Source organism: Cardiocondyla obscurior, unplaced genomic scaffold, assembly GCF_019399895.1.
Source record: "Cardiocondyla obscurior isolate alpha-2009 unplaced genomic scaffold, Cobs3.1 scaffold54_0_224330, whole genome shotgun sequence".
Lineage (NCBI taxonomy): Eukaryota > Metazoa > Arthropoda > Insecta > Hymenoptera > Formicidae > Cardiocondyla > Cardiocondyla obscurior.
Window position 1 is genome coordinate 33,322 of NW_027228801.1, and position 7,475 is coordinate 40,796.

Sequence of the window (7,475 nt, forward strand, 5' to 3'; positions counted from 1 at the left end):
TTTTTTAATGTGGACCTTCGCCAGTAGCCATATCATACCACATTTCTGAATTGTCCAACACGCAAAGTGTCCGACAAACTTAATATTGAATTGATAAAAAAAAACTGTCCAACACACAAAGTGTCCGACAAAACTGTCCAATACGCAAAGTATCCGACAAATTTAATTTTAAATTGATAATAAATAAACTGTTCAACACGCAAAGTGTCCGACAAATTTAATTTTAAATTGATAATAAATAAACTGTCCAACACACAAAGTGTCCGACAAACTCAATATTGAATTGATAATTATTAAACTTCTTTTTTTCATAAATAAATTATTTATAGCATTGTAGACGAGGAAGGACCAGCCATGTCACAATCATCTGCAGTATATAATGTTAGATGACTGTCTTGTTTTTTATGACATGTAGAATATAATTTGTCTGTTGACATTAAAGATAAATGCTCTTCATTGATGTTAATATTTAGAGCGGTTTCCTTTCTCGCTTTTAATGCTGATTTAAACACGCATAAAGCATTTACGTTTGCAGGTGTAAGTTTGTTTCGTTTTTTAGTTTTTATATCTGGTAAAAAGGAAAAGATTCTTTTGGAATCGGCATTTGAATTTGGCAATGATCTAACAGCATTCAAGACAGACTTCAAATTAGGATATCGATGACTTTTTAAAATTTTTTTCCACAATTCATCAAATTCTAATATTGCTAACAAATCTTTATCTGATTCTAAAAAATCTTTGTATAATGCAAACCACTCTTTCTTCAAATCTTTTTCATCAAAGCCTCCAAAGATGCTCACGATATAAGAAACATCACGAAATGAACTTTCTTTATTACTATCGCGTAAAGCCGTATTAAATTCAAAAACTTTTAATTTTGATAAAAAAACATCACGTATTGGTAGCCTTTTGCAAATGTCTTGTGCAGCTGTTACGTAAAATTGCAAACAATCTCGTCGAATGTTTGCAACAACGTCTGCATGTCCTTCCGTAATTAAATTATTAAGATATATTTGACATTCTTCTCCTAAATATATTTCATTTATTGAAATTTGATTTTCTGTTTTATCAAACTCTGGCATATCAATTTCTTTTAAACTACTTAATAGCTCAGGTTTTAAGAAATTTCTACAAATGCCACATAAAAATTTTAAAGATTTTTTGTTTAATACTTGGATTCTTGTTTCTAGGCTTTGAAAAAAGAGATTGAAAGAATTAAAATAATACAAAATATGTTTTAAAAATAATAGGTAAGCTTTTGTATCAGGTTTTTGCATTATAAAAAGTATATATTCTCCAGATTTTGTTTTTTCATTTACTACTATTTCAGTTAAAAATAGAAATAGAGTATTCCAGTACTCAAGAAGTCGTTCAATACTTGAATACCGAGAAAGCCATCGTGTATCTGACAACTTTAAAATTTTGCGGTTTATTTTCTGAAAACTTATAGCAAATTCTTCAAAAATAGCCGAACGTTTCGGACTACTGTTGATAAAAGTTGCTACTTTTTTAACAAATTCTTCGCAATGTTCTGGAATTTTACTACATGCATTATGTGCAATTAAAGCTGCGGAATGGCACGGGCATGAAAATGTTAATAATTTATGACAAAACTTTTGAAGTTTTGTTTTAAAAAATAAATATTTGCCCACCATAACATGTGCATTGTCGCATGACATAGCAATTATATTTTGAAATGGAATTTGCAATTTCCACATTTGATTTAAAAATGCATCAAATAATTTTTCCGCGCTGCTATTTTTTGCGTCAATATTTATTAATTTTACTTATTGCGAACGACTATCTAACGTTTCAGGATCAACATACCGCACAAGAAACGTCATTTATTTCTGATTCAAAATGTCTGATGTTTCATCTTGTTACGTCCACGCCCTTTTAATTTCTTTCTTTCCAGAACATTCTAAATTCACAAGGATGACTAACGATAAATAAAAGGTCAAGTAGATTGTTTTTAAGAAAAGAGTCATAACAACGGAAAATTCGGAAAAATGAATCAGACTGCCTTACGATAAGCGGTGCGCACGGCACCCGTAAACAACGCCCTTTTGAATCATATAAAAAGCGCGAGCGGGCGGAACATTCATTCATTCTAAAAAGTCTCTTGATACCTGGCGTTATTTTAACCGCGTTTCGTGAGTGCTCTAAACCGAAGGAAGAATCAACCGATCCACCAGCCGCTCAAACCAGCCGATCCACGAGCTGCTCAAATCCGCCGAACTTCTACCGGATTCACGAATCTACCGCTCCGCCAGAGGAACGTTTGACACTAAAAACTTCGCTTGTTTATTAACCCGCCTAAGTAGTAAGTCTGACTCTCATTTTTCTTTCGAGTTTCCGTAAAATAATTATTAAATCGATTCGCTCATTTATAGTGAGCCGAACTTGTCCACGCACTTCCGCTGACTCTGATAAGAATACGTCGGAATACGACTATTTACTTACTGAATTAAAGAGAAAACTTCCCATGCCATGCGGCGGAAGTTACAATTGTAAAGTGTGCTACCCCGAGCTCCGATTGTACGCGGATTATTGCGAGGCTCAAGGCCCATCGTTTTCTCCATCGCCGATCGCGTCACCTCAACGCCTTCCCTCGTTTGTTTCTAATATTCCTCCTCCGGTTCCTCTCCCGAGTTTTACCCATTCTTTTTCCTCTCCATTCGCAGCTCTTCCTAATTCCAGTTACCGACATTTCCTCGACAAGATAGCCGATAAATACCCTCACCCACCTCAAGAAACTCCGGAACCTCAATCCTTCCCTCCTCCAGCTTTTAAAACAGAATACAACCTTTCCGACAACGATCCTGTCATTTTTGTTTATCATCCCGAACATCAAACTCCTTTCATTCTCCCTGAATCACACCTGCCTACATTTTTCTCTCCTCCTGTTCCTTAAAGTCATCTTTGTGGATATTAATTTTAATTAATTAAAAAGTTGTATACGGATTATATTGTAACTTTAAGAAATATATTTTGTTTTTGTTTTTTTATAATTCTGCCTTCTCAGATTATTTTAGTTATAAGTCGCACCGGCCCCATCCCTGATAATAGGTGATACTTTTATCACTTTATCAAAATTAGCGGCCACCGATCACGCAGCTTAGATAAGACGTCACATTGTCTCTCGAGGCATTGACTCTTGTCGTAGCTTTTGGTGTGAACAGTATCTCGAGTACACTATTTACTGTGTATCTCGAGATTATAAGGTCAAGTTACCCAGACCTGCCTCATCCTTTCCTCCTATCTTTAATAATCAACGGCCTGGACGTAACAATCTACAAAAATTGAAAATTTATTATTTTGTAATATGTCAACTACACGATTTGTTTCTATCAGACATAAAACGTTGGAAATAATTCCTTTACATTTTTTTCGATTCATTGTCATGCCTTTTATTATTTTAGAATCTTTTTCTATTTCTTTAAACAATGTTAGAATATCTTGTGCCGTTTCGAATGAAATATTTTTTTCAGCAATAAATGCAGCATATCCAATTTCTGCTGCCTTCTTTTCATCATCAAACGGCACAAGTGATTCCACGTTTATATTTTTGTCACACATATCATTTATATTTTTTTTTTTCTATTTTTATTTTTAATAATATGTACTTCGGATTCTGCATGACGATAAATATTCGATAATTTAGCCGCCATATATATTTCACAAAATGCACAAAAACATAATTTTTTATTATGTGATACTTCGCGCAACCATGGTTTAAATATTTCAATATCTAACCATTGTTGTCGGAATGTTTACCATGCCCCGAAACTAATATTTTTCTCGTTCGCGTCATTATTTGTTTCAAAATCGGTTTTATTAATTTTCTCATTATGACACGTAGAATCCGCATGTCGTGATACACATGTATTGCACGAAAAATCTTTTTTACAAATAATACAATGATATAAACTATCATCTGAGGGAACTTTTCGTATCCGAGATTTATAGCGATCATCAGCCAAGAAAGCCAAGCTTCAACAAAGCTTCGCTTAGCTTTCTTTTTCAATAAATCGCACATTTCAATGTTTTATATATTATAAATATTAGATACGAAAAAATAAAAAATAAATTGAAAAGACTTACAGTCTGTTCAGCTTTCTGTAATAATTATTTCTCACAAAAACTATTACAACTGAGCAAATAAACTGTCAATATATACTAATTTAACTGTAGAAGTACTTTTAGTATATATAATAATTTTTTATTTATCGTTTCTGCTCGCGGTCACGAAGCGCTCGTAGCTTAGGGCAAAACAAATGTATTGTATATAATCGTTCACAAAGTTATAAACGAGAAGTAGACGTCTAAAAGCAAGCAAAGATGAGCGAAAATCCTCGTAAGTAATATACATAATTGTTAATTTTTTGTAATAATTATCTATTTTCAAAAGTTTTCAAAAATATTGTAAAATTAATACTTTTTTTATTTTTTAGAAAATAGTGCATTAGAGCGGCTCGTAGCAGTAGAGCAGCAGATGGTTGCTTTATTAGAGCATCACAAGCAGTTGTAGTATCAACTGCAACTGCAACAACAACCGCAGCCGCAGCCGCAGCAGAAGCAGCAAAGTAATGACAATATTTAAATTCATATTTATTATTTATATTTAGTATATACTAATTTTTTTATTTATAGATTTTAGAAAAACGAAAAAGAGGTTACGCGGCCGGATGTTCGCGGGGGACCTTTTAAATGGGCGGTGTAAGAGGCCGAGACAGTGAACAAGGTTGGGGCGGTGGACGAGGCCGGAGCGGCATGCGAGGCCGGGGCGGCCCAAATATATATCAATTTTTTTTTAATTAAACGATTTAAAATTAAAATAAAAATTCAAATAATTAATATTGCCGCTCTTTTTTTTTATTTACTCCCGTAAAAAATTATCCTTCCTACATATAGTATACGCATTCTGTCGGACGCTTTGCGTGTTAGACAGTTTATTAACAATTTAATATTAAGTTTGTCGGACACTTTGCGTGTTGGACAATTCAGAAATATGGTATGATATGGCTACTGGCGAAGGTCCACGTTAAAAAACTTAACGCACTGTAAGTGGCACCTCCTGGGTAGTGCGGAAGACCACATCATATTCTAACATACAGCCTGTAAAAAAACATGCATCTTGGTGCCCGCGATTTACGCGGCTCGCACAATACGAGCACTCGTTTTAGTCACCGTAACTCGAAGGCTACGACTCGTCGCCTACGAGTCGTAGCTGCCTCGGTGTGTTGTAACCCAAACCCCGTTACAACACGAAACATGACGCAGGGCATTTCGGAATAAGTATCTCGTAATTAAATAACCTCGGAGGATGCAAGATCAGCAAACCTCCTTAAGAAATTAAATAATAAAAGAAACACGTGCGAGAACTTATTGCCGAAATCGCTGAGGTTGCATTCGCCGAACTACCGAAGTTCGGCATTGCAACCCGAGGAGGCCAAGGCCCTGCGTCACTATTAAATAACCGCGAACCGTCACGGACGGGCAGTCGCATCCTAGTCCGTACCGTAAACTGAGAGCGGTGATAACCAAAGTTCGGTCGCGTGCCAAGTAAGAGGAGACCTCGCGGAGCCGAGGACGCGTGACAACGCGAAGACGTGCGCCGAACCGACAAAAGGGAAACTTAGGGAAATAGACAAGTGCAACATTGTAATTGAATAAAACTTCTAATCTTTTTTATTTAAAACAAATAATTTCGCCCTTCCTCACGGATCCCAAAGGACGGACCCCGTGCACCGGCCCCGGTGCAACAAAAGTGGTGGCAACGGTGGGATCCGCCCTCCGGGAGGCGCAGTCGCCTACTCTGCGACGGCGAGGACGATTTCTGAAACAAAGATAAAATCAAAGATTAGTACAAAAAACTTATTAACGAGACGAGACGGACACACCATAGTAAACAAAGTATTGAGTCAGCAGTAGACTCAATATCTGAACCCGTGATAAAAGAAAGGAAGGAAGAAACAGTCAAGCAGTGCGACAAGGAAAGCAACATAGCAACCAAGCAGTGCGACAAGGAAAGCAACATAGCAGCCAAGCAGTGCGACAAGGAAAGCAACATAGCAGCCAAGCAGTGCGACAAGGAAAGCAACATAGCAGCCAAGCAGTGCGACAAGGAAAGCAGTATAGCAACCAGCAGCAAAGCAGATCAAACATGCGAGTCACAGCGTTAATGTAAGTCCGAAATATTTTGTAACCGACCGATCCATGTCGGATAGCGAATTAGAATTACAACGCCGCGTTGTAAACAATTCGTGGCTACACAGCCAAGCGGCTAGACGGGCGTTACAGCCGACACCTGTACGACCATTGCGAGTCGCCATAAACGCGTTAAACGACATTAGAAATAGGGTACGCCGCGTGTTAGAATACGAAGACGACCCCGCGACAAAAAGCGAGGAATCCGTAAATGTTATCACGCCGCGCGAATTTGATTTTGGCGAAATAGACGACGCGTTATTAAACCGCGGAGACGGAAATATTGCGCGCCGTACACATAATCAAATACTCGCAGACACCCCGAGCGACATTAGCGGTATTTCGGACAGGGGAGAATTCTCCTTAACGTCATACGATAGTAGCGTGTTTGATCCCGCGGAAATTTTCGCAAATAATTTAAACACTACCCGTGAAAAAATGACACATAACTACTCATTGCTGGACGGAGCGGTTGGGGGAGTACCGGAGATACTCATCGACAGAGAGGTAAACGCGTTGCGAGAGTTACATACCGCGACGCCAAACCTGACACAACGACAAGAACGATTATTAGAACAAGTACTCGAAAACTTGCGAGAAATGAATTCTCGAATTGTTCGCCTCGAACGTCGACCAAACGAAAGCCGAGAAACGCGGGGAAATCAAGAACTCATCGAAGGAAATGGACGCCCGCACGGAGAGGTACGAAATAGACCGACAGAACCAGTATCTACGTTTAAACTTAAGGACGCACGAGCAATGATTCCGACGGTAGACGGAACAAATCATGCTCAAATGAAAGAATTTTTAAAAGCATGCGCGTACGCCGCGAGACATGTCGCACGCGAAGATACCGAAACGCTATTAGAAGCAGTACTCTGCACGAAATTAAAAGGCGCCGCGCTATTAGATTTCGACGCAAGAGACATCACGACGTTTGACCAATTCCTAAAAGAATTCGAAAAAACATATTTGAGAAAAAAGGGAACTTCGCGTTTACAAACAGAAATGAGCTCGTTGAAACAAAAATACGGAGAAAGTGCGACTGCATACGGACTACGCGTACAAAAAACCGCGATAGAATTATACGAAGCGATGACGGATGAAGAAGAAATAACCAGCGAACAGAAACGGACGGTTCTAAAATTAATTCAGCGACAAGCGTTACATTATTTTCACATGGGACTAACAGACGACATTAAAACAATGGTCCGCTCGCAACATTTCGAGACGTTAAAAGACGCGATAGAAGGCGCAGTGGAAGA